We start from the raw sequence: 27,818 nt of genomic DNA, 5'->3' as shown, positions 1-27,818 counted from the left end.
AGTGAGAGCTGCAACATCAGTGGCCCAGCATCCCTGGGAGATGCATGTCCCTGCTGCATGTCCCTGCTGCATGTCCCTGCTGCACTGGAGCTTCCCACGCTGCAGCCTCGCTGTGCATCCCTGCCTCCAGCCCTCTGCTGCCACTCCCCAGGAGATGGAGTCAGATGAACAAACTGAACAAGCCTCCCCCTTCCAGACTGTCCTTGCTCAGTACCTGCTGCCTTCCCCAGGACATGCTGGACTTGTCCCTTTTGGCCCTTGCTGGACTTGTCCCATTTGGCCCCTGCTGGACTTGTCCCTTTTTGGCCCTTGCTGGACTTGTCCCTTTTTGGCCCTTGCTGGACTTGCTTTGGCCCCAATTCCTTGAGCTGGGAAGGCCCAGCCCAGGCACTGCAGCAGCTGCAGGCTCCCAAGTGCTGAACAGAGGAGAAGAAACCCTTGCTTCACTTACCTCACTGCATTCTTATAAATGGAGCCAAAATGCAGTTAACTTTCATGCCACAAAGGCACGCTGCTGATAATGTCAGGATTATATTGGAGGATATGCAGAAAAATGAAAATTTAATCTTTGGATCTGGAATTTAGGCCAGCTCACTACCCAAGGACAAATTTTCAAGCTGCTATTGTACATGGAAGGAAAATATTAGTATTGTCTGTTCAGTGGAGGAATGGCAACAACAAAAATTCAAATTTTGTAATTCTAAACCATCTTCCTACAAAAATAGGAACTACAATCACTCTTCTAGACCCAGAGAGCTAATCCTGACCAATTTGGAACACCCTGTGGAATATTGAGCTCCCCCTACTCCCATAGACTGAACATCTTACAGAATAAAAACATTGGAAGACCTGCCTTTGATCACCAAATCTGAGTGTTTAGTCCCAGAAGGAACAATATCCCTTTCTCATTTTGTCTTCTTTGAACTTCTTACTTTCCTTCAAATTCCTTGTTTGGGAAGACATGATACTTAGAAATACTTCTGATTGCTTCTAGAGTTCTAGATAAAGGATCTGGGTTGGAGAGGAGTTTTTTTTTTTTTTTGGTTTTTTTTTTTTTTTTTTTTGCAAGCAAGAGAAGCAATTCAAACCAATTTTAATAGCTGCTTTCTATCTGCTTACAATATGTTCATCTGTTACACAGGCTTTAATCACAAATGTGCCAAGTGTATAGTGGAATAGTTAGATGAAGCACACACTGGGGGAATGGCAGAATCAATGTGCTTAATCTGTTCTTAATCCTCTCTTGTGCGTAGGAGATCTGCATGTGCTGCTATTCCATACACAGATACAGGGGCTGCTGTGATTTATGCAGGTCTGGTGATGCAGCCAAGCCTTCATTCAAAAAGACTCAGAAGCCATCAGAAGGGAAGGGGGAGAGGCAAAAGAGAAATTGTGGTAATTATTTTTACTGTCTGAAATTCAAGAGAGGCATCTATTAGCAACATAATATATGGAGCAGTCAAGAAGGTAAAAAAAAAGATGTCAGCATTTTTATGTTTTATGTTTCTGCTAAAAATCTGCCTGAGACTTTCTCATCTGCAACAGCCACAGACTTAAATTAATGCCTGCAATGTTTAGGATCCTTTTGGAGTGGCAGCCAGAGACAGGTGACCAAATGCACCAAACTTTAAACAATTTATATGTGCTGCTCCATCTTTTCAAAGCAGCTACCCCTCTATTAGCAGTGTTCTACTGCTCCCCTATTTTGAGGACGTCCCTGTGAGCCTTTCCCCTACTGTCAGAGTGCAGGTGCAATGCAGGATGGACAGTGACCATCCCAGGTCAGCACAGGACTGACAACTCAAGACTCCCTTTCAACAAGACAAGTATTTTATTTTAATTCACAGTTTCTCTGTGACTGCTTTTCATTCCAGTGCCAAGTCAAAAAAAAAAAAAAAAAAAAATCAGCAATTCTTAAGCCATAAATACTCAAAAAAACTTCTAAAAAAGCCCCACACATTCAGGAAAATGTGTGCCAAATGTTGAACACATGTGTACCTACTTCTCAAAACTGGGTGACCCAGACACATCCTCACGTGCTCAGCTGAATTAACAGCATTAAGTGATATTCTAAATATGAATTCCTTAACTGGTACTCCTTTGCCTGGTGTATCTGCCCTTCTTGCAACTCTCCATGATGTTCAGCAGAGCAGATTTTGTCATGAGCAGGCAGTGCAGCGAGGATATCCTAAAGAGAATGAATTTCCTCCACTCAAAGGAAGGTAGGACTAGAGAGCAGGACACAATTCCCTTCCTCTTACTTCTCCCATCCTTTCCTCACAATTCTCATTTTTTCCTCTCTGTTAGCTTCAAAGAAAATAGTTATGGCCATAGTGATCATTTGTGATCCACTGTGCCTGAGATTTCAGGAAAACTTCTGATTTGAGGCTGAAGGGTAGTAAAGCAAAATGGGTTTTAAACCCAAAAATGGATTTAAAAAAGGTATAAAGTTGATCTGACCCCATCAATCTCACTGAAGAATAGGAATACTGTTATCTTGAATCTCACTCCATTCCCATTAGAAAAGGGATGACTTGGAGCTGTGATTTAAAATAATGGCACCATTTAGTGTTATTCAGATATGGGTGGGTAAACAGAGTAACAGAAAACCAGAAGCATTTTAAAATGTCATGGTCTACTAAAGAATGGACGTTTTATAACTTTGTCATGATCATGAGAGACAATGGATTGTGTCCTTTGCTTAGGAGTTTCAGACTTCATTGCCTAAGAAAATTGTAAAAACAGTCCTACAAGGACCAATTGCTGTTCTATCAAACCATTATAAGGCTTTGCAATACACCATTACAAAATCGGTAGTTGTGCAAGAAACAATCATAAAATAGTCAGACTGCATCTTTGTAACATTTCTATGTGTTTGTGTCAGTATTCATTTAGGAAATATTTTATCAGTATACCTATATGTGCAGAAGAAATATGGAATACTGATAGTATTTCACATTTAAATTAACTGCTATGCCTGTGATATATTTTCCTTCGGACTTTATCCTTGTTTTTAAATACAAGAAGACAAGAAGCCAATGATGGCAAATTCCACTTGAAAAGAGAAGATTCCTTTCTCTCAGAATATTGCAGTGAGCATCTCAGACCAAATACAGTATTTCTGCTGACTCTTGAGTTTCAAAAATAGGAACAAACTTATTCTGTTCATTAAACAAGAGCAACAATTTAAAAATTGGTGCCCAGTGAGATTTGTTTTGCAGAAAAGACAGATTCTTCTGCTCACCCTTGGAGATTCATAACCATTCTACCAGTTTAAACCACAAGGGTGCAATTGATTAATCACTTCTGAAAATCTTAGCGTTTATTTTTAGTCAGTGCAAGAAGAACCCCTGATCGTGACAAAATCCCATACCACAGCCTCCCTTTCAGAGCAAATTATGGACAAGGTTATAAACCAGAAAAAATGGTAGTTCATAATGGAGATGATGACAGAATTTTAATTATATAGGGCATGAAGAACAATGCTGTAATAAAATTAGTGGGGGGAAAAAAATGTCATTTAGTCTATTATGTGCCTGAAGATTTCACTGTGAGTGAACCAATGTGCTTGGTTATAGCTGCTCAGAAATTAATTGTCTTAGAGCCTTTAATGTCAAGAGTGCTTTGTGCCTTAAATTCATACATGAATTTTGATTAATCATAATTTGGCGTGCCTCTGTGAGAGAGGTGAAAGAGTGAATATTGCCAATTAACAACCATGCAGTTTGTTTTGGTAAGCCTGATGAAGTCAGGGCTTAGAATGGTCACTGCATTTGGACGCTGCGGTTGAATTAACTAATTCTCTGTAATCTGTAATCTGTAATTATCTGTAATCTGTAATTATCTGTAGTTAACTAATAATCTGTAATCTGTAAATTTGAGTTAACTTGGTCAGAGCAATATTAAGATGCTCATTTTGGACATGTATTATGTTAAGAAAGTTCTGAGGTAGTATTAGAAGAAGAGCTCTTCCTACAATGATGAGGTCCTAATATTTTCCTATCTGAAAAGAAAGAGAAGGGCCCAACAGAAATGGTTAAGGTTGTACATAAAACTCGCAGATCACATTAAATACCTGGGAATGTTTAGATCTATAATATTAGATTTAAAGATAACACTTCAAAGTGCCAGCTGATCTACTTCAGCTGTTTTGACTCTTACCTGGCAGGCTCCAAGGTGTTCAATTCCCTCTGTTATGAAATTGAAAATCCTGTAAATAACATTTACCATTAGTCAGCTATGTAATTTCCATTGACATTGGCATTTCCTTTGTATGTGTATGTATGATTGCAGGGTAATGGAGAGCCATATTTTAGCACTTAGTCACAGACCATGATAAAACTCCTCTCAAGTTTAATCACTCTTTTCAATACAGTCTAAGTGAAGAACAAAATATTGCTCACTGTGAATTTAGTGAGGTGAAAGGGGTACCAAAGGCTCAGCAGTTTGGTTTCTGTCTGCCTTCTTGAAAAGTGGTTTTCCTGACAACAGAGGACAGTTACAGGGTGGTACCAACAATTCATTCATTTCTTCTATTAAGCCAGAGACCAAACCTGTATTTGAGCCAGGTGGAGGCTGCATGGTCAGAGCCTCAGGCTTCCAGAGTGAAAAAATCCACAAGTTCTTTATTCGGCACTTCCAGGGAGAACAGGGAGATGAAGTGACCTGCTGCTATGGAAGGTTCTAACCCTACAAGTAATTTTATTGGTAAGACTGCAAGGGTCTTAGTGTGTCTGCCAGAGAAGGTTTTACAAAGTGTCTTTGCAGGCATTTGAGGAGGAATAATTTTCTGGAGATATTGTTTACCAACAGCTCCTTCTACAGATACTTATGAGCCTTTTTTTTTTTATTTCCTTTGAACCAAATAATTTGTTTTTGCTTGCAAGTAAATAGCCATTTTACTAAAAGCAAATAATTTCTGTGTGCTTTTTCAAATGATCTTCAAATCATCAAGCACAGTCATGGATGCCTGAAGACAGAATAGTATCTTCATAAAAATGCAAATTATTCCAATCATAATAGCAATCAGAGTCACAGAGAGCAAGGGATTTCTCAATTATAGCTCTTGTGTGGCACTCAACATTCCCACTGAGACACAGCAGAGGAAAATACAACAGTTTAAATAATACTGATGTCCATTACCTTTATAATTCTTAATGGCACGAATATTATTTAAATAAAAATTTATTCAAAATAAATACACTTCATAGGAAAGTAGCATAAATTATAATTTTTGATTAGAGCTCATATAAATAGAATGACATATTTTACACCAAAATTTTACAAGACAAGCACAGATGTTGAAAATTATCACAATCACTGTATGACAACTAGCTTGCAACCCTGCTTGCTCATGCAATAAGGTAAATAAAGACTACAATTGTTCAAGGCATACAAAATAACAAGTCAAATATCACTCAGTTCTTGCTCTTTGGACAAACAATCTAGAACTACTATAAGTAAAGATAATAATAACTTAAAAAATTATTTACCTCACATATAAATACCGTGTATCAAGTTTGAATCTTGTTTGTGCATACCACCTACATTCTATTACTGGCAGTTTTACTCCATCTATCGCTGCGTTTTCCTGGGCAAACCCAAAATACACTGGTTTTGCAAATAATATGTTATAAGGTTCTTTGGATGCTGTTTACGAAAACTGAACTCTACAGAATCTGTCTGTAAACAATTATTTTGTTCACTTACAGACTTTGGTAAATTTTTAATATTGGAAAACAAAGCGTTAGCATGGTCTCCTCATACTTTGAGGTGCACAAGAGCAGTTATTAAGGTCAAGGGGTTGACAGAACTGACATAGCAACTAGAAAGACTGAGCTGTAACTCCAGGGAGCAGAGTTTAGCTTGCTAAAGCACTGCATGTATCAGAGAGTTTTCCCTGTCTATTTTGAAGAGAATTCTTTCTATCCAAAGGACAGCCTTGCTGCTCTGGCATGGCTTCATGATCTGTGGTTGTGCAGCAGCAGGAGGAAATACTGACTGCACATTAAAGAGATTATTATTGTTAAAAATACCATGAAGCCTGCTTACATTTTAATACACCATCATGCAAAGTTCTTTCCTTCACATAAGCTGGGGGCTGCAGCCTCCCCCCAGTATGCCTCACTCTGGACTCTCAAAGACTGGATGTGCCACAGAATCCTGTGAGCTGCCAAGAAAGCAGCAAGGTGCCTGTGTACCTGTGCTCTGGGAGATGGCTCCCAGAGAAACCCCATGGCAAACCCAGGAGAACAGGCATTTCCTGGAAAACCACCAGCTGGAGAGGTTCTTGCAGCAGCAGCTTCCCTTTGCCCTTTCTCCCCAGGAGCATCACCCTCCCTTTTAGTGCTGGGACATTTTTTGCTGTCAGACACTTCAGCACTGATGGTGGTACCTCAGGTTTCAGCTTTTATATTTCTCAGATTCTGTTCTGCTTTAATGTGTAAGTCTGGGCTTCATATTAGGGGATGGTGAGCTCTCTTCACAGAGTAGGGAGACAAAACAATTCCTTCTCTAGCTGGGGACCAAGGACAAGTGATCCAAATCTCAGCCCCAAGAGCACAAACAATGGGGGCTGAAGAGAGAAAAATGAGCAGGATGGGACTTCATGGGTTGGGGCTGGAATTGGACAATGAACTCCGATATGCAAATGGCCCAAAACTTATAAAGGTGTGAGACCCCGTGAGCAGTCATCCATTTTGTGACCATTTTGGGTTGTGCTGCCCAAGGTGGATTCATTGAGACCTCTTAATAAATCCCTACTTTATTCTTTAGCTTTGTCTAGTCTCTGTTCTAGGTCAGCCTTCACAAGGCATCAGTGGAGCCCTGGAATTTTGTGTTGCTGCCAGGTCATTGGGAGTGGCTGAGACCTGTGATCCACCTCATCCCAACTTCACTGCTTGCTTGGTACAGGAATATATTAGAATACTGTCTGCACTTAGTGTCTTAAAAACATTGTGGTGGTTCTCAAAGAAATTAAATCCATCTATTGGAAGGAAAATTGCATTCCTAGAAAATACAGTTACAGTTCAGTCTGCCAGAAGAACAGCTAATATTCAGCATCTAAATGTTAATATTGCTTTTAATGTGCAGGAGGTAAATGGAAGGATTTTGATGCACTTTTGACAAAAGCTGTGGGAATTGCTGTAAGGACTTTTTTCCTAGGTTTCTCACAGCTGGCCCATTTGCAGGGCAGCAGGAAAAGGAAAAGGGAGAAAATATGGTCTTGTTAAAAAGGGATAACCTTACCTATCTTTACCTTTCAGAGAAAACAGAAAAATATTGGCTGCAATTTGGAAGACATAATGTGGAATAGGAAAAAGAAAATAATTCTAATACAGTGTTCCTAAATACCTACTCCATTTTTTTTTGCCTTTTTATTATTTATTTTTTATTAATTTCTGTAAATCAGAGGGTCATAAATTGGGAGATTTTATTGCTGCACCTTTTTCTGACTTTCCTGTCCATTTCCTGTCAATCTTTTCACTCTGTTCTACAGATCTCTGTAACAAATATTTCCCTTGGTCCTCTTATTTGGTCTCTTCCAGTCCACTAGAATTGTCTTTTTTCCTGAAAAGAAAATTAACAATGAGAGACTGAGAAAAACAATTCACACAGGTTTCTTTATAACCTCAATAACTCCAAGGTCTCTTTACCAACTCCCATGAGATTTTTTCCATTACTTTTTTGTTCTGTGGAACATCACATATATTGTCAATGTATATGAATGACTGAAGGTAAGAGCTGACATCACTGTTATATGTCCTTTCTTCCCCCACTGGACTAGAATTTCCCCTCCCCACTGGACTAGAATTTTGACCACAAAATGGTCTGGTGTATAGAAAATATGGAGGAAGAAAAGGGTGGTAAAAAGGGGACTAGAAATGGTAAAGTAAGAGCAGAGTCCTTTTGAAACGTAATCTTTGTGAAAATAAGCTAGTAATTTTAAACTGGCTGGTTTTAATAAATATTTTCTTATTAATTGAATCGTTTATATGGGGTTTTGGGTAATGATAATTTGCCTGGTATAAAAGCAAGTTTCTGTCTAAAAGAGGTATTGTGGAGTTGTGAGTGAGGAGGGTCATGAAGAGGCTGAGCATGACAGAAATGGAAAGGAATAAGTTGTTTCTATGTCTAGACACAGCAATGAAAGATCTATTTTATTGTTCTTCAATGTGAATTACATGGATCACAATATTTTCATAATTTACAGATATCTATATTAACACACATGCAGGGTTTTTTTCTTTAATGTAGCAAAGAAAACCATTTTTTTTATCTTCCAGGAGAAATTTCATCAAAATGCATATTTTTTTAAGTGGCTGAACTTTATGCTTCTTTTCATTTTCTGTGCACAGCTTACAAAAATGAGAAAAGATTTTTGGCAGAATTTCTCATGCACAATTCCCAGACCAGTTCTACAGTTGGAAACACAAATCAGTATCCAGAAGCCTGATGATTCTGGCCAACATGGCCCCGAGCCTAATCTCTGCTCATCAGTCTTTCCTTAGCCTGAAATCTTCACTGCAAGAAAAAAAAAAAATCTCTCAAACCAAAATAAAACCCCCTCAAAACTCAACAAAAAAAGGACACAGTCTTTGAAAAGCTATATTAAATTAAGGTCAGGAATTGTCACAAGATGCCCACTCCAGTTTGAGTTTTATGCCCATTTTCCTTTCCTATAGGTATGAGCATCTTACACCCTGGGGGCTGCACGCATGGGAGGAAATTCACAATCTGCTCCAAGAAGAGATGCAGTCTGTTCATCACCATGTACAAGGCACTAAAATCCTGTCCAGAAGTTTTTCTCATATTGGTAATGCTTACACTCCCCATTTTATGCCCAGATACCTTTTTCTTCCTGGCATCCATTTTCTTTTGATTATTCGTGAAATGATTTGTTTCACAAGGCCTGAGCACAGCATCTGTGCAGAGCTACACATGGGGTGTACAAGATGATACACAGACCATGAGAACTAAGCACTTATTTTAACAGAATTTATTTATCATTATAAGAATTCTTTTATTTTATTAGTTATTTTATATGAGAATATATGTCAGGCATATGAATATAGTATAATTCAGTCAGTAATGAAAGAAACATTTTTAGGGATAAGGATAGAATAAACGTCAGGTGTCGAATGAAATTGGGAAAAGGAAAGGGAATAATATAAGGGAGCATATATTTGCAGTGATCTTTGGGGATGTAAAAAGGTACCTAAGAGAAGGTATGTGATACGAATATTTATTATATAGTAATATTTAATACCTAACTTGTCAATAATAATCAAAGAAATGTGCTGCTGTCAGTTGTTCTGTAAAGGGATCCCTGCAAACCTTCTTTTCTGAGCCTTACCTATGAGCAATCCAATTTCTTACACATATAACAGGGAAAAATAGAGAAAGACCTTTTTGCTAAAGATGCCTAATCTGTTTGGACTACTTTAAAACACTATTCCTCACTATACAGAGACAATTTTCATCACTGACCAGTTCTAATAAGTGTGTATGATCTTTCTTACCCCAAAATGTTAACTATATTATTTTTAGCTGAATATTACACAAATATTTTTTTTTCTTTTAGGATTACATCAGTAAAGTCCCACTAGAGAACCTTTCTGCTAACGATGAACATGTCCACACACGGATCACAGACAAGTCAGATGAAGAATAAATGTACCAAGGCCATGATGACATCTCCTGGTAGCTCAACACCTCTCAAGCTGTTGGCAAGTGTTGACACAGAGTGAACCTGCCCTGCAGGACTGAGTGCTGCTGTCAGGGATGCTGCAGTTCCACTGCCTCCATAAGTTCAGACCACCTGGCACCCTCAAAATTATCTATTAGGAGTTCGATTCAATAGCAGTTTATGCATCCAATTGCCTAGTACAAAGCTGCTGAAAAAATTGCAGAAATAATCATCAGCAAGGAGTGAATGGCCCAAACCCCCAAAGAAATTGAAGGAAAAAAAAACAATGTAAAGAACCCTCTTACCTTTAAGCCTTCATATATGTGGTAATGCCATTATTCACTTACAAAGGCAGCTGTAGCACAGGTCTAAAATCCTAAGTGTTCCCTCTACATGTTGTTGTGTTTTAAACTCTACTAACATTAAGAGAGATTTATTTTTATTAGGAAAAATTAGCCCTGAGAAACGTAGTGGCAGTCTCAAGTACCTGATACATTTTAGAGCATTAAGGAAGTTGCAAATTTTCAGACACACTGTTGTGGTTTTCTCCTCAGGGTTATTATGCTGGAATAATGGAACAGCCTCTTTCCTAAAAACCTGGAAATTCCTATATGACAAAAGGTTTACATTTCAATTACTAGCTTCATTTACCCATAGGAAGCAAATATTTGAATATCAAATTTTGCAGTGTGCTTCCAAGCATGGGTGGAAACCTTTTGAAAAACACCATATTATAAATATTTATTGTCTGACATAATTGTATCAAAACTCAAATGCCTTTTTTTTTGCTTTTCTTTCTTTTCCTTAGGTTTTGAGGAAAAACACATCATGTCTTTCTGGCATTTTTCAGAGAAAATTGATTAACAGATGTTTTCATTGCTTGATTATTGGCCTGTCAATGCAACATATCATCATGGTAGCTTGCTGCAGATCATGGCAGTTACTGTCAGTCCATCCCAAAGGATGCCAAAACATTTAATTCCATGGTAAACTGCAGTAGTTTTGCTCTTTGAATGGTCAAACAAGATAGAATCATCATATTGTGCTTTCCAATTAAAAGTAAGAAAATATACTATATATATAAACAAAGCATCAGCATTTACAAGTGCTTGTAGTTATTTTCAAGAGTACACTTTGGAAGGTGGTTTGGGTGTGGGGTACTTCAAAAGCAAACAGCCAAATTTTATTCTTTATTGAGAAAATTATACTTCCCTATATAATGTAATTATATGGTTAGAGATTACAGCAGACAAAACTGCTGAATTTCTGGCTGCTAAGAATCCTGCAGGATTGCCTTAGCCCCTGGAAAGATGAAAACATGGGATCTTTAAGGTTTAAGGTAGTTATCCAAATAATTTTGGAGGGCCAGAGTCAAGAACATCAGTGTTTCCAGCAATGCCTCAGGATCTTGTTTTGTTGTGATTGATAATGCTGAGTTGCAGCATATTACCTAATATACTTTGTACAAATGGGTACAAATTACATTTTCTAGCCCTCAGTGGCTAATCTTACAGGTATTTTTATAGTAGTTTTGGCTACATTATCCTAAGGACACATGGAAAGGTCTGTTAAAACAAATGGAAATATTTCAGTCATTGTTCTGCCTTGGAAAAGCAAAATTCTCATTGTTTCCACGGTGCACAGAATTTCACATTCCTGGAGTTGTTATCCCTTCATGATTTCACAGTCCTCTCAAGAATCCCACGTGGATGTTTGACTTCCTCTTTCAGCAGTTCATGTCATAGAGAGGCTTTAGACAGCACAGATTCCTGATATCAGTAGTCCCAAGATATAGTTTCTATGCTCTGGGGAAAAAAAAATCTCTATTTCACTACTGAAATACCCCTTACAGAATTCATTCAAAGGGAAAGAAGAGTTGAAAATCATGAATTAACTAGAGCCTTCTAAAAGTAAATCCAGAGTCCAGCAGGATGTGAGCGTCAGGTAGGAAATTAAGGTTCAGAAAAAAAGAAATTGTGAGTCAGATTTTAGTTGAAAAAATTCAAAATAATGAAATTTCTTTCTATGATTTTTGGTTAAGAATTAATTTTAAAGGCAGCTAGGTTTGCTGGAGTGCTGGAAATTAGCTTAGAATCTGAAGGTGTTGGAATAGCATATTTTAAGTCCCTGATCTGAAGTTAGATCAGGGACTCAGACACCTAATTTCCCTAAATGGATGCAAACTAATGCAGTCACCTTATTCCACCATGTGAGCATCTTGCCCTGTAACTTAATGGAGTGTTTAACTTCTGAGCTTTGTTGGGCCATAAACACATAAATGGTCATAACCTGATCTGTAGCAAACTTCCAGCTCTGATTAGCAAAATTTAATAACAATATCTTCTTCTGGGAAAAATCACCATAAAATCCTGTGTAGTCTTTTCCAGGGCTACAACTCACACTAATTCTTAATAAACCTTACTAATTTTTACCTGGTTTAAAGAAAAAATTTCATCTCATATGGCCACTATCATTTCCCACTCCAACATAGATATTTGTATCCATATTTATGTGTGTTGCAAATTCACAGAAACTTGTCAAGTGCAGCAAGCTGAATCCAAATCCAAATAAATTGCTACACAAGTGCAGCATTCAGGTTAGATATAAATAGTCCTGTAGCATTATTAATAGATGTTGAGTTGTCTGGTTTTCAGGCTCCCAATCTGCATTTCTCTCAAATGTCGGTAAAATGCAGGTGAAGTGCCCTTTTTGAAAGAATGAGGTCTTTGTTCTGTAAAACTGGGCATTTTTAGGAATAAATGACTGGGAAATAATGCACACTAACTCACCTGCAAGAGTCTGAGTCCAAACCTATTGAAATTAAGGTTTATGTGCAGCCCTGTATTCTGTCAGGAATTTGTTTACCAACTTAGTCCCTTTATCATTCAAGACTGTGAAGTGCAGAGTGGTGATGTTTCCATTCCACTCTCTCTCAGGATAAAAGCAAAACTGTATGAAGATTTCTGTGAACAGTCAAGAGATGGAGAAGACATTCCACAGGCTGAAGTAGTAATGTCTGAAACAGAAGAATGACACAGGAATAACACATTTTCACATCCTAGGTGGCTCTTCTACACTGCTGACCACTCAGAGAACATCAGTCAAAATCTTTAGCAAGTTGTATTGGACATTCACAAAGACTTTTGAGGCCACTATATTTAAGAGAAAGGTCATGGAGAGAAGCCCAGCTGAAAAAGCAGCTCAAATAAACTCACCACAAATCACCTGTCAAGATTAGATTTTGTGAAAAGCCTTTGCTACACCCAAGAATGCTTTTACCTAGGCATTTTGTTAAGATACTTAAGAGGATATTTGTTAAAAGAAAAGTAGCTGCCAAAAATTACTTCAGGCCCCAGATGAGAGAGCTCTCTGGAACACACAAACATTTGTTTTGAGTAAGAAAATAATCTAAAGTTTATATCAAGAGCTTCATACCTTGTGATACTGTGTGACAGAACTCCATCCAACCTAATTTGCAAGTCTAAGTGACCCCTTTTTATTATGAGATAATGTAAAGGTTTGTGATGACAACTGAACTGTACCTGCAGTCTGGGAAAGGAGTAAAACAATTTATGTGCAGCTTCTAACCAGCACTGACACTGTAAGCATGCATTTGAGTGGCCAAACCAGAACTTCAAAGGTTCCATTTTGCAAAAAAAAATTTAATTGTGCCCTATTTGAAAGCAAAGCAGCAAGCCAAACTTCTATGATTATAAAATGTTTGAAACAGGCATTTTAGAGCAGAAGACTTGAAAAGAGAAAGTAATATAAAAAGGTGACAAACAATAAGCTTTACTTAATTTCTAACATGCCTCCAAAGCATAATTAGCTATTTCATTTCTTGATCAACTATATTCCCTAGTGCTATTTTTCCCATAAAATCCTTACATAACCTCTTCACATTCAAATAAAGCATTGGAAGGAAAGGTCTCTATTTCCAAGTGTGGAATCCTCTTTTTACAGACTGATCTCCACCCAAAAGCACCGCTGGGAAGAGGACCTCAGGTGCTCTGGGAGGGGCTTGGAGATCTGGTCCTAGGGAGACCCCAACAACAGATCAAATAAAAAGAGCTCTTTTCTTGTTTGCTTTCTGAATTCAAAAATTATACTGTAGTCTGACAGCATTTTGTAAGCTTTTGTAGTTAATGGTTGGAAGTTTCTTTTTTTCCTACTGATGTGTCAATGTTCTGACATGGCTCCCAGAGTGATATTCTGGGTTTTAACATCATGGAATAGATTCAGGGTGGGCAATGATGTTCTGTACAGCTTAAAAATGCTTATTGCCACATAGGGAGATGAGTGTAGGTGTGGTAGACTGTAAGTTTTCTCTTGGTCCTTATTTTCAGTGACCTATGAAGCTGCTGATGCGTGGTAATCCCTATGGAAGCACATTGGTGACATCTTCATACCTTAACAGGAATATTCTTCTATTAAAAAATATGCTAAATGGAATTATTGTGTATAAATAGCAAACATCAAGTCTTCATTAGTACACAAGCATGATGTAAACAGCTCATACCTGACACAACATCACAACTCCAGAAACATTAGGGAAGAAGAAGGTGAAATAATAAGGTTAGTTTTTCATTACAGTGTGAAATTAGACCCCCAAATTGAAAGCTTGAAATAAATGGCATGAATAACCTCACTCCTAAGTATAGTCCCAAGGAAATCAGTGAAATCACTGTACATATTTCTACCCATAACGTAGGCAAGCATTTCCAGGCCCAAAGCTATATTAGTCACAGTGCTGAAGTGAAAAATAGGTCACAAGAAGTGGAAGCATTTCTACCAGCATCGGCATCATGGGGATTCCCCCACACACTGAATGATTATTTTACCTGTGGGATCTGCTCTATTCCCCAACAAGAGACCAGACCTAACTGTGCTGAAGATACAGAACCTAGAAACGATTGAATAGCTCAAAGAAGATTGTTTTCCACTCTACTTCATTGATCAAGTCAGAGGAGCACTAAACCCCTTTACTACTTGTCCCCATAGTGCCACACGACTGCAGGAGCCCAAGGGACAGACAGACAACGAGTGACACACAAATTGTGTGATCACAACTACCTAAAGTCCATTTATTTGTCTGCAGTATTCTTTTCTCTATTTCTCTTTGTTACAGACAGGTTTTTCTCCCAAGGAAATGGCTACAATACATGTGCATTTCTGCATGGTCTGTAAGCCAATACCTAATGCTGAAGAGGTTGTGGCCTGTGAGCTTCTGTCAGCAGCCTCTTCCAGTGTCTTACCACTTTGCAGGAAGCTAAGCTTTATGGCATCTTTCAAAAATCTTTCATGCAAGGTGCCTGGCAGCATCATGTGGGGTACCTTTACCTTGCTGTGGCACTTTCATTGCAGCCTTTGCTGTAAATTGGCATCATCAGGGTCATGCTGGGAAAGATTTCATGATCAATGTGGAAGGACTGCAGGCTTTTTGTTTGTTTTTTTTTTCCCTCAGTAGTTTTCAGATGGTGAGCATATGTTGCTGAAGCAACAAAACCAGGTGAGCAAAACAAATTAACACATTTAGTGAGACTGGGAAATAGCAAATTCTTTGTTCATTTAAATTTTTGATACAGGCTGTTGGTTGACATGCTTTAATGTGAATGTTTCATTTTCTGTACATTAATCCCTAAATGTATAAGAAAATATATGTTGAAGAAATTATTTAATTTTATCTGATCAAGGTCTTATCTGAAGCACTTTTAAAGACATCTACTACAAACATTAGAACTGAAAACATAAATGTCCGCATGAATTGTCATAGCTAAAGGTGCTCACATGCTGACCATGTCAAAGAATATTTGGGTAAAACAATGTGAGTCAGAAAAAGTACAAAGAATGATGGATTGCCAAGTTAAAAAATTCTGTGATGCAGTTTTGGGCCCTGAAATTTATTTTTGGAATACATATGGAAGTGTTGTTCAGTTGAGAAAGGAGTAAACATCTAAGAGCTGTATTAAATATTTTGAAGAAATATTTTTTTCCTTTATGCCTCAGGGAATTTTGGAGTTATTTTGCTGCAAAAAAAGGTCCCCAAGTGTGATCAAGATGCTAGGAAATTATTATAGTGCTTTCTGTCAGCTCACAAAGAGGCACCAAATTAAATATGAAGTTTAAATGAAAAGGTCATAACTCTTAGCTTAATTTCATATAAAAATGAAAAGGAGTTGTCCAGTGACTGAAACCTATGAGATGGCAGTAGACAAAGGAGGCAAGTCAAATAGGGAGCTATTTAATTTTAAGGTATAATAGGGACTCATAATCAGTGAGAGCCTTCAAAAGATTAAAGGAACAGCTATTTGTGTATTAATTGCAGCCCTAGCTGGTTTATTTCACCTGTGGTACTTTGCCACTTTGCTTCTGGAGACCTTCTTATACCCTCCCCTTTTGTATCATCCTTTCCCACTTTGGAAGCCCTCTTTCAACAGAAAATAGGAGATGGCTTCAAAGTAAGTCCATAAATGACAAGAAATATGAGATGAACTTCCATATGTAGATATGGACACAAAATGCACATCTAATATAGGTTTTCCCTGTTTCTCCCTACCCTTATCTATTATTTTTTAGGTATGCAATGCTTGTCTTTGATAGGTGTACTTCTATAGAAACACATCAGTGCTTGACGAGAAAGATCCACTGAAGTCAAGAACTGTTCTATGTACAGCTGAAAACAAGCCAGGTTTCTATTTAATAGAAATATGAAAATAAAAACTACCTATTTTGACCTTTGCCAATTTCACTATATGTTCTTGAAGTACCTAAAGTACTGGTTTTTAACATTTCCAATTGGTTAAAAATTTGTTGCTGAACTACAACAGGAGAGCTTTACCTATGAGGTGATTAGCATCATCTCCCATTTTGCACTCTAGACAGAAAAAATAAAATTGGGATTACTTACAAATGGATATTTGGGGACTCTGTTTACAAAACCTTCTTGAAGAGCTGTGAAGAGTATGATATTTATTTCTAACTATGCTGCTTCGAATAACAATCACACTTTTTTTCACACTTTTCCTTTGAAATTGTAGACATAAGCCACAGATCACTGACAAAGAAAGATGTGTGCATAGCAGCTGGATATCAAATATCACAGCTGGTGGAAGAAGAATAAAAATAAGGCAACAAGCATTCAGAACGCTTCTTTCCTATTCTATCTGTTCTGCTGGACAGAGCACTTCACAGTTATGACTACTTGAGACCTAAAATAATTACAAATTCATATTTTACTTTCTGCCTCAGGCATCTGTGCCTGCTATTTAGAGAAATTAATATAAATGGGGTATCAGTGATTTGCCCAACTGGAATAAAAAAGCTTGAGTGCAGATATCTGTGCAGAATATGCAGAGAAATTTGATAAAGAAGCAGATGGCTTGCAATTTTCTCCTTTTTATTTCTTGTTCTATCAGCACTAACAAGACTCAAAACATTGTTCCCAAGCCTATAGGTTTGTAAGTCTGAGTGCTATTATTTGTAACTTTCTAATAGGAATTTTCAAGAAGGGATTACTAAATTGATGCCACTTCAGCACCACTACTGATACTGCAGAAAGGATATTTAAGACAAAGAGCAGGAAATTAATTTGCTAAGGTTTAATTTACCAATTACCAAACCGTGGCATTCAGCCATGAGCTTGTTTTGCACAGGTGATTCAGGTACAGGAAGAACAGCCACCCCCCCAACTCTCCCATTAGAACAGGGTCCTGTGAACAGCACACCCCATTAGCTCACTGCTGCTGAGCAATTTCCTTTCTCTTTGATTTTACTGGCAACTGACTCTAGTAGGAAGCTGAAGTTTCTCTGTTTCCACATATGAAGTTAAGGAGAAAAAACATCATTATTCACTGTGTCCTCATGGAAATGTGTAATTGAGATGATTTGGCATAAAATGTATCTCAGCTAAAGAGCTATGTTACATGAATTAATGTCTCCTTTTTATATTTTTATATGGTTCTCACTTCAAGTTTAATGAAAGGGCTCCCCACTCAACAGAACTGTGAAAACAACACACTTCATGCACATCTAGGATAATTAGTCTTTTCAGTGTTCACAGACCTATCATCTCCCTAAGTGTCTTTTTTATGACCCCCACCCATGTCAGCTCAAGCCCTGTGACTTATGAAGCTTGTCCTGATTTTTTAGGTTTCCAGTTTTGGCCAGTGTTGGAGCCAAACTGTTCTTACAGTCAGAGCTCAAATGTGGTGGGGTCTTGCCATTAGAATTCTATGCTTGTGGGAGGAAACATTCCCAGTGGAAATTATTTGGGTTTGGGAAGCTGGACTCTGTAGAGAAAATTCTAGGAAGATTTAACATTATCTATTCTTTTTTTTTTTTTTTTTCATTATCCCCAACCATCATGTTTGTTGCTAAAGGAGTTTTTAAATTCCGCTTTGTTAAAGTACTCTCAAATGGGATTGAAGTAATTTGGCTTAAATTCATACTCAAAATTATATATGTCCCCAGATAGAATAATACCCATTTTGCAACTCCTGCAATGCAATTGATAGCCTGTTTACCAATAATTTCACAATGTGGACATGAGCCATACTTAACAAAATATGGATCTCTTGTAGGAATTCAAAGACCAGTGAATACAAGACAAAAAAGAGTAAAATTAGAAGAGGAGAAAATATATAAAAAAGGAGAAGGGATGAGATATGCTTCTCCAAGAGATAGAGATGTGCACTGGTTCTTCTTGACCTTTGATTTCTAAAAAGAGGAATTCAGGAAGTGAGGTGACTTTCTGTGAATAGATCAAATACCCTGGAGATATAGAGACCAAGAGAAAAAGGTTATAGGCTCCTTCTTATAAATAATTAACTCAGCTGATGATCAAGTAATGTACAAGAAGTTTAGTGGAGAGAAAGAAGAAGGTTTATTATGCAGCAAATAGAAGAGGCCACTATTAAATTTTCTTCCATAGTGCATAAATTGGGAGGGACATTTATGATCACAGGGTTTAGTTTGTGAACTTTGTGAACTCTGGAAGTCCATACATTCAGAAGTTGCTGAATCCTGTGGCAAGCAGATGTGCTCATTACACAGCAGAATTTGGGTGTTTGGAAAGCTCCTCAGTTTCTAAAAGCATTAAAAGAATAAGCTACTGTTGGCAGTATGGAGATCAGGCTGGCCATAGGCAAAACCAAGTGAATGCAGTGGCCAGATCATAATCCAGAAAACTTCATCCTACTCATCCCATAATCAAATGTGTGATGAAGAATGGAATCCTCTCTCACCTTCCAGCAGTCATTCTGGACCAGCAAACAGCTGCATGTAGTATCTGTCCCATTTTTTGCTGTTTCTCCTTTTATATATATTTATCTATATATATATATGTTATAATTAGAGGCAAAATTGGCATAATGATTAATTTCAGAGGAAGTAATGTATTAAACTGGTCACTATCAAAGGTCTCAGATATATCAAAGGTCTCCCAGTATCAATTTGTCTCAGAGACAATACACTGGTGTATAAATCACACAGACTGGAATAAACTTCCTTTGTGGATTCATTATGGACTCGAATTAAAAACATCTTCAGTGTTTCTAGAATTTGAATTATTGCCACAACTGGTCTCATGGAAAAGTCTCAGAACAGATTTCTTTTAGTGCTGGAAAAGATACTGTTTTTCATCTTATTTGTGTATGAAATGTAAATGCCACTGCATTTAATTTAGTAAGGTTACAGCAATGTGGAGTAAATAGATTAAAAGAGTCTTAGAAGCCAGTAGTTATTTCTATACTTCACTAAATTCCATTATTCCTTGAGACCAGAAGTCCTATCTAGTTTGCTCATCAAATCAGCTACGCATTAAATGTCACAAATTTCAAACCTGCTGGGTACTGCTTTTTTCCTCAGTTTCTGCTGCTGGATCAATCACCTCACTAAAAATCAATGAGACAAAGAAATAGTTCAAGTGTGAATCCCCCAAAGAGCAGGGCAGTGTTTACTTGTAACTCATTTACTGTTTCTCAGTCCAGGGTGTGTGTGCTGCAAACCAAAGCCAGCAGTGGATATGAAGGTGTCTCTTTCTCACCTAAACTGATTGTTCTAATAAAAGAGCTGATGTAAAATAAAATTAGTCTGTTCATACAGAAAATGGGAACATTTTCTTGATGTTTTTCTAAATGTATGTGAATTAAATGTATTGTTTCACTCAGTTTAGTAACACCCATCTGTAATTACACCTCTAATATTTTAAGTTAGTGTGACCTCACATAAATAGGTCTGTAGTATCTTGCATAAATCAATGTTAATTGGATGTTAGTATCTTATTAAATAGCATTTGTACTAAGATTAGGAAAGAGGCCACACATTTACTTATCTAAATTCCTTGTCACAGCTGAATCTTAATTTTTCCCTCCTCCCCCATCTTTATTTCTCTTTCAAGAGGAATGCAGGATTTCACTTCACAGTGAAGATGGAAGAAGCTGCAAGTTAAAGAAGAATGCTTGAAGGATGATTTAATTGTAAAGTGTTTCATTTAGAGTGTACTCAAATTTCCAGCTGTGAAGTTGCAAGATCCTTGTATGCCAGTATTCACAGCAGTAGCTTACGTTTACCTAGGACTTCTGAAAAATTGCTTACCATTCCAAAATTTGTTAGAACTCAAGGAATCATGATATTTGCTTTAACTGGACTTTTCATCAGTCTTTTATTTTAAACATTTTAAAATGCTGTGTGCACATTTACAGCTTCTCTCTGCCATAAAGAAAGCTGTAGAGTTTTGTTTTTGTTTTAATGAAAATTGAGATTGTCTCATAATAAAAAGAGCCTGAGAGAAGAGCTTTGAGAAAAGCCATCAAAGATGATGAACAGACCTGAGAGATGAAAAAGTTATTTCAATATAGCAGCAACTGAGCAGACCAAATTTTCCTACACTGTGAAGCAAGGAAGGCACACAGAAGATCCTAGAGACAATTTATAAAACACAGGTTATTTTATATTTTCCCCCATGAATATAAGCAATTCCAACAGCTTTCCTCACTGACACAGCTTAATATGACTATATTTGGATAAAATACCCACCATGAGTAGAATGTTAAGAGCACCATTAAGCTTCCATATCTGTAATTTTAATCCATATTTGGATGATTTTACATCTAGAACTTGGATGTTTCATTCTTGAAGACAAGTAACTGTCATCACGATGTACACTGTCGTTTTTTAGAACAAATGTAATTTGATTTTATTCCATGACTGTAAAGGCACTGTGTTTATCCACCACGTAGCCTACACAATGACAAGCTCCTTGGTCTGCAAAGAGATGTCAGGAGGGGATGTGACAGAAGGGAACGTGGGGCTGATCAATGACTGCTTCCCCCAGAGCCACAGGGTATGAGAAAAGCCAGCAAATATCGAAGCACACAACAAATAGCATCTGTTCTCCTTCTTTGTAAGTGGTTAATTGATGGATTATGAACAAACAGAAACCACATCAGGCACAGGAATTCTGTTAACACCAAATTGCTGGAAATGAGGAGACCCTCTGCTGCAGTGGTCAAACCTGTGTCTCACCCAGCGCCGACACCCGGGCTCGGCACTGACCTTTTGTCTTCTTGACAGTGGCTTTTCTCTTTGTTGTTATTCTCTAAATTTATATTTGGTATATTTAATAATTTTTTCTTAAATTAATTAATTGGGGGTTTCATTTCTAACAACTTCCACGGGGGAAAATCCCGGCACCGACCCGGGGCTGCTCCCGGGGGGAGCGAGTGCGGACGGGCCGGGCTGGGGAGCTGCAGCAAGCAGCTGGGTGTTAGCAAGGCTGGCTCCATTGGGAACCCCTCTCCCTGCTGGGACAGACTGGGGAAGGAGGGGAAGCTGGCAGGTGGCCCGGGGACAGGGACAGGGAGCCCAGCCCTGTGGCAGGGCCGTGGGCCCGGACCGGGGACAGGGAGCCCAGCCATGTCAGCTCGCTCCTGACCCAAAAGAAAAGAGAGAGAGTTCCTGGGTTTTTTCTTCTTTAACATGCATAGTTCATAGAGGCGTGTTTAGCTCTTCATTGGTTCAACAGATTGTCAGTTACACAAAAAGCTTCTGCATCACTTCCATAAATTTTCCTCCTATTCCAAACCACGAGACCCGAGTTTAGAGACCCAAATCTCTAAACTGCTCTGTGAAGAAAGAAGACACTAGTCCAGGAACATTTCCCTGAGAAGGGTCTGCACCTCCTGACAATTCCTACAGCATCTTTGGCTGTAAAGCCAAGCTTCAGGCTGTCTCCAAGAGTGGAGAATGGGAACATTTGTCTCGTGACACAGCCCAAGGCACTGCTGCCACACTGGGACAGGACCAGCCCTCCCTGGAGGTCAGTTCAGCTCTGCTCTGTCACTATTGGACACGAAATGAGTGCGCAGAAGCTCGGTGAGTTCAAGAGAGAAAAAGAGCCAATTTTATTTCTGACCTCACAATATATACAATTCCAAAAGTGACAGTGGATTGGAGGATGAAATTTCCACCTCTCCAACCACACTGGTCAAACCAACAGTCCATCAATTCTCTCCTCCCACAAAGAAGAATGCAAAACAATCATTATTTAGATGAACAGTGTGTGAGAACTCCAGTAGAAATATGTAAACATTATCAGAAGGCTAAAGAAGTTTTATGAGAACTTTAAAACTTTCAAAAGAACTATAAAAGAAAACTCAACACTTTTAAAAATCAGGGCAAAACTGCTCTGCCTGGGCTGAGCTTGGTCCTGCCTCCAGGAGGTTCAAGATGCTAAAAGCCAACCAACGTAACACTTCAGTAAGCAGATTAAATGTTCCTGCTAGAAAGGCTAAGCAACAAGGTATGGCAGCCAGGGGTGAAAGCTTCACCTCAAACAGAATTTTCCAAAGACAGGGCACCTCTGTCAATGAGCAGCATCAGCTGGAAGGATATGAACTCCTGGGTTTCAGAAAAGCTTTTAACAACTGATCTTAAAAAATCCCCCATAGAGAAAAAGATTTGAAGTGTTTCTAGATAAATAAAAATATTTTGAGTTTTCTTTTAATTGACATATTTGATTTGATATTTATAAATTAAAAACTTTTTTTTCCAATTAAAACAGAAAAATTACTTTGTTGCAATGTCGAACCAGAACACTGACTTCTTTTTTTTGTTGTTGCTGTTGTCAAAGGCATTTCTCAAGCATTAAGGTAGCAAAGTCTAATTTGTCTGCTTGCACAAAAGGTTTGATCAGAAAGTTTTTGACCAGTTTTATGTGTTCCATTCTTCTAGCTTTCACATTATTCCAACTGGAATGTGATGGCTGAAATTGTATCAAACAATTCATGGACCCATTAATGGAGAAAGTTGCAGAGCTCATCTGACTGTGATTTACAGCCATCCAGCTGATAGCTAAAATGTACAATTGCCAAAGAACTTGTGTTCATTTTCTACTCTAGAAGGTTGTAATTTAAAGTCCTGTCTTTAAAAAAGCCAGGTAACCAAAATGCATTTGTGTGTCAGTATACAGTAATCTATTAAAAAAAAAAAATCCATGCTTGCTAATAAGATTTTTTTGCTATCTGGAAAAGGGAATATATTTTTGACTGGTAATCATGCCATGTGAATTTTAGCCCTCTATAGAAAGATTTATATGCAATTCCGAATATTATTAACCTGTTGCAAAGGCAAGCTGTCAGATGCTAGAGAGCACCAGATTAAAGTTACCTGCACAGCAGCCTCATTACATATGCAATGTAATTCTACTTTTCATAGAAATACATATTTTCTCCCTCTGTCGTAGTAAAGGCAATGACTGGAACATGTTCAGAGGAAATTACATCTGTGTAGGGGAATGTAACTGGTGGTGTGTCTCCTGACATGGACATTGAAATTTGCAAAGCAACACAGAGCACTGGCGTTTCAAAAATTGGCAGATATTTCTGTATGAAAACAGAAGAAATAGTGAAACTTCCTTGCTGTACCTGTGCGATTGGTCTCTGTTCTAGCAGATGCCTGCAGAGGTGGAGATGAGCTGAGGTTTAATTTTGCAAAGAATGGAAGCAGTGTGGCCTGGCAGATCAAGAAAAGCAGCAAGGTTTCCTCCATCTTTTCTCGTCCTTTCTTAGATAACCCCAGGAGCCCACAACAAGTGGTTCAAGCTCCTCAGGCTTCCCAGAGTTTTTTACTAGAGCAAAATTACTATTCACAAATTCAGGTATGCCTTCATTAATTTTTTCTTACAAACTTGGCCAAAAAAAAAAAAAAAATTAGGCTTGGGATATGTATTTCTGTAATATTTACTTACACATTTAACAACAAAAAAACACACCATAAACAAATGAAACCACCCACAAAACAACAACAAGAAAGCAACATACACACACACAAAACCAAACCCAAATTTACTGAAGCATTTGTCCAGACTTTGGAATATGAACAAGAAGATGAAGACCATAGCAAACTGCCACAAAATAAATTGAAATCTTTTGCCTAATCTTTAAATCCAAAGTGAGGAATCCAAATATTAAAAACAAGTGAGGAAAATATTTTTCAGGGCATACTTCCCACTATTTCTCAGACCTAAATTTTATCTGGAGAAGCACCTACACAGGGCTCTGGTAGAGCATCAGACAAACCATCAGCTCAGGGAAATGGGATGTGGCAGAGCCTGTATTCAGAGTGAAGATAAATAAGCCCTGCAAGCAGTCTGCAAATCAAAGCAATTTACCATTTTGTCCTAGAATCCAAGTGCTACAGGTGTTCTGAGTAAAGAAAAATGATAAAAGGCATTTCAAGGGATACTGCAGAACTGAACAGGTATTGATGACAGACTGTGGATTGGCTTGGGGTTTTGTTATTGTTTTTGTTTTGTTTTGTTTTGATTTATTATTTCTAACATTTACATAGTGTCTTTCACATTTGGGACACCTACCTAGCAGCCACAGGTTTCACCCTCCCACCCTTTTCCCCTTGTTAGCTGTTCCAAATTCCTGCCTGTTTATTTCTGTTCCTTTATTTCCTGCTGCCATAAACTTCAAGTCCAAACTTTTAAATGGAAGTCTCTGGGCTGTTTACACAGCACTGAGCCCAGTGACTGTCAGCAGCTGAGAACAGACCTCCCTGCCACTGGAGCAGCACAGGAAACAAAAGGACCTGTCTCCATGTCCTGCTTGTTTGCTGTTCTATTTACTCTGGCTTTTCCAAATGAACGAGATTTCACAGTCCACATTATGAACTCAGAAACCAAAGTTAACTAAAAAAGTTTGATATGTCACCTTAAGCAATGTATCATAACTCTTTTCCAAGCTGAATCTTTACTATTCAATGCTGATTAGAAATCATTTGGAAGACTGAAATATCACCAGGAGAAGCAGAATTATATAGAATAGACAATATTCTTCCAAACTGGCAAAGAAAACTCTTGAATGCCAGCTTCCAAAATGGCTCTTAAATAAAATGTTTGTAATTCAAAAAGAAGGAGGTAAAAAAAGATATAACTCAGTTCTGTTTCACCTGATTCAGAAAGTGATGTAACGAACAGCAAGTAGTATGAGGAAGAGATAGAACTGCCTTAGGAATTTCGAGCTAATTTGTCACCATCCTGAAATTAGTGTGTAAAAACACAGGCATAAGCATTTAGAAACTGAACACTGGCATGTTAAGCTACAGTGCCAACAGCTGTTCTCAAAGTACTGCAATAAAAGGTGCCTCCTGGTAAGTGTTCCATTTTCTGACCTTTAAGATGAGCTTTGCACAGACTGTTTTTATTACAATTTTTTTTTTTTTTAACTTATTGCTCTTCTAGAAGCACATATCCTTGAAAGAGAAAAGCAGGAGTGCTGTCCATGCATCAGCAAGCTCAGAAAGTCCCTTGGGTGCATTCCCATGTCCAGCTGTGGTTGTGGATAACACATGGTGTGGGGTTAAGGGAACAAACATTCTAAAAGCAAACCAGAACCACTCAGGGGACACAGGGGTAATGAAAATTAGAAACTCTGTCTATTAGTCATAATGCTGCTTAGGCTGCTTTTATTTGGAATGTTCAGGTCCATGAATTGTTGATAATTATTCCAGTGTCAATCCTTTAATTATTTTCTTTTTCCTGCACAAGAAATTCCTCTTCTCTTGCAAGGCAGCAACACCATCAGCAGGAAGGCTGACACTGTCTTTAGTGCCTAAAATCACCTGAATGCTTAAATAGTTAACAACACTGATATAAATGCATTGGGGGGGTGGAAGAACAACCACTAACTCTTATTTTCTATAATTTTTTATTCCTGTTGTGTAAAATATACATTGTCCTCTCTGACTCAGTTTCCACAGGTATAAAAAGGAGATAATTTTCCTTATGTCTTGGAGCTGTTGTGATAAACAGTAAATAGTATAAATATATAAATTCATAAACAGACATAAAAGAAAAGAATAATGCTAATTTCTGCAAGAAACAACTATTTGGGTAACTGAGATGAACTAAGATCCTATCTTTGTTCTGCTCTCTATTCTCTTCAGAGCCAAGGCTGGTATCTGTCTGGCTCCCACTGAAAGAAAAACAAATTCCAAGTAGATTCAAAGGGAGAAGACAACAGGAAGCCAATGAGCCACTAGACCTTTCCAGCAGGTTGGGACAGTGGGCAAAGACATAAACCTGGGCTCTTCAGAAAACTGTTGGACACACAGAAAAAGAGATTTATTATATTTCAGAGGCTTTAATTGTTTTTTTTTTCAAGTACTAGTGTTACAGCTAACAAATAAATATAATCTAAATAGGAATAACTTCAATTGCATTACAGTAGTGGAAGCTGATGGTTCAGACTGCTACTGTACAGTGCAGACTTCCATTCCATTTGACATCATTCAAACAAAATCCAATTTTCAAATGCTAAAACACTTACTGACATAACATATTTGAGACTGATTGCTCTTATTTTTTAAAATGAGAAAAGTGGAAGGGGTATCATAGTTCTGCCATTTCAACGCATTAAGTTGCCATTTCAACATATTAAGTGAAACAATTTCTACTTGCTACAAAAGTAAAAGTAAAACTAATTCTTCAAACTGCCTCATCACATGGTTTCTCAAAGTAAGAAAGGTTTACAACACCCCAGTGTCTGCAAACTTTAAGATATACATGACACATATTTTTTGTTTGCAGATTTCACCAGTTTGCTCTCAAGTATCAGTGCCTTTGAGCTGTTACTATACTGAGGGTTTTCTTTGAAATGTTACAGCACTGAGAACATATCCATTTCCTAATACTGCAATGGACATGTCAGTATTTTTTTTTTTATTTTGGTGAGGAGGCTCCTGACATAATTTTGCCTCCTGTTTCCTTTCACTAAAGAGCATATTCAGAGAAAATTGCAGTGTTTTCTTCCCCAAAACTCATAGTAAGCTCTTATGGAGAAACAAATTCTGCTTAAATTAAACATGGGTCAGAAACCAGTTTTCTCACATTTTAACATTCACATATAAACTAATCATTTATTTCAGAAGCTATAAACAAGCTACAAATAATTTGCTTTAAAAGGCAAATTGGATATTTTCATGGTTTAACCACAACCAGCAAACAAGCACCACTCAGCTGCTTGCTCATTCCCTCACCAGCAAGACTGTGGAGAAAATTGGAAGGGCAAAAGCTGGAAAATGCATGCACTGAGATAAATAGGGAATTAATAGGGAAAGCAAAAGCCTACACATGCAAGCATAGCAAAACAAGGAATTAATTCCCCACTTGGCATGGCAGGCAGGTGCTCAGCCATCTCCAGGAGAGCACGGCCCCATCACCTGTAACAGTGACTTGGGAACACAAATGTCATCCCAAACATCCCCCCTCACCTGTCCTGCCTGGCTCTCCTCCTGCCCCCCCACCCTGTGGCAGTGCAGAAAGCAGAAAAGGCTTTGGCTCAGTGCAAGCCCTGCTCAGCAATGACACAAACATCACTGTATCATCATTACTGTGTTCAGCAAAAAACCTAAAACGTAGCCCTGTACAAGAGCTGTGATGAAAATTAGCTCCATCCCAGCCAAAACCAGCACAGGTATTAAATCAGTTCAGTTTGATTCTTCTCTTCTAAGTATGGTCCGCAGTGCAATGTAAATTTTTTTTTCTTTTTTTGGAATTTCAGGCATCTCCATTTCTGACAAGGAAAAAAAAAAGAAATTAAAATGTTCTGGCAATGTATTTTGCTAA

The sequence above is a fragment of the Lonchura striata genome, chromosome 14 (genome assembly GCF_046129695.1).
Source record: "Lonchura striata isolate bLonStr1 chromosome 14, bLonStr1.mat, whole genome shotgun sequence".
NCBI lineage: Eukaryota > Metazoa > Chordata > Aves > Passeriformes > Estrildidae > Lonchura > Lonchura striata.
This window is presented reverse-complemented; position numbering follows the sequence as displayed.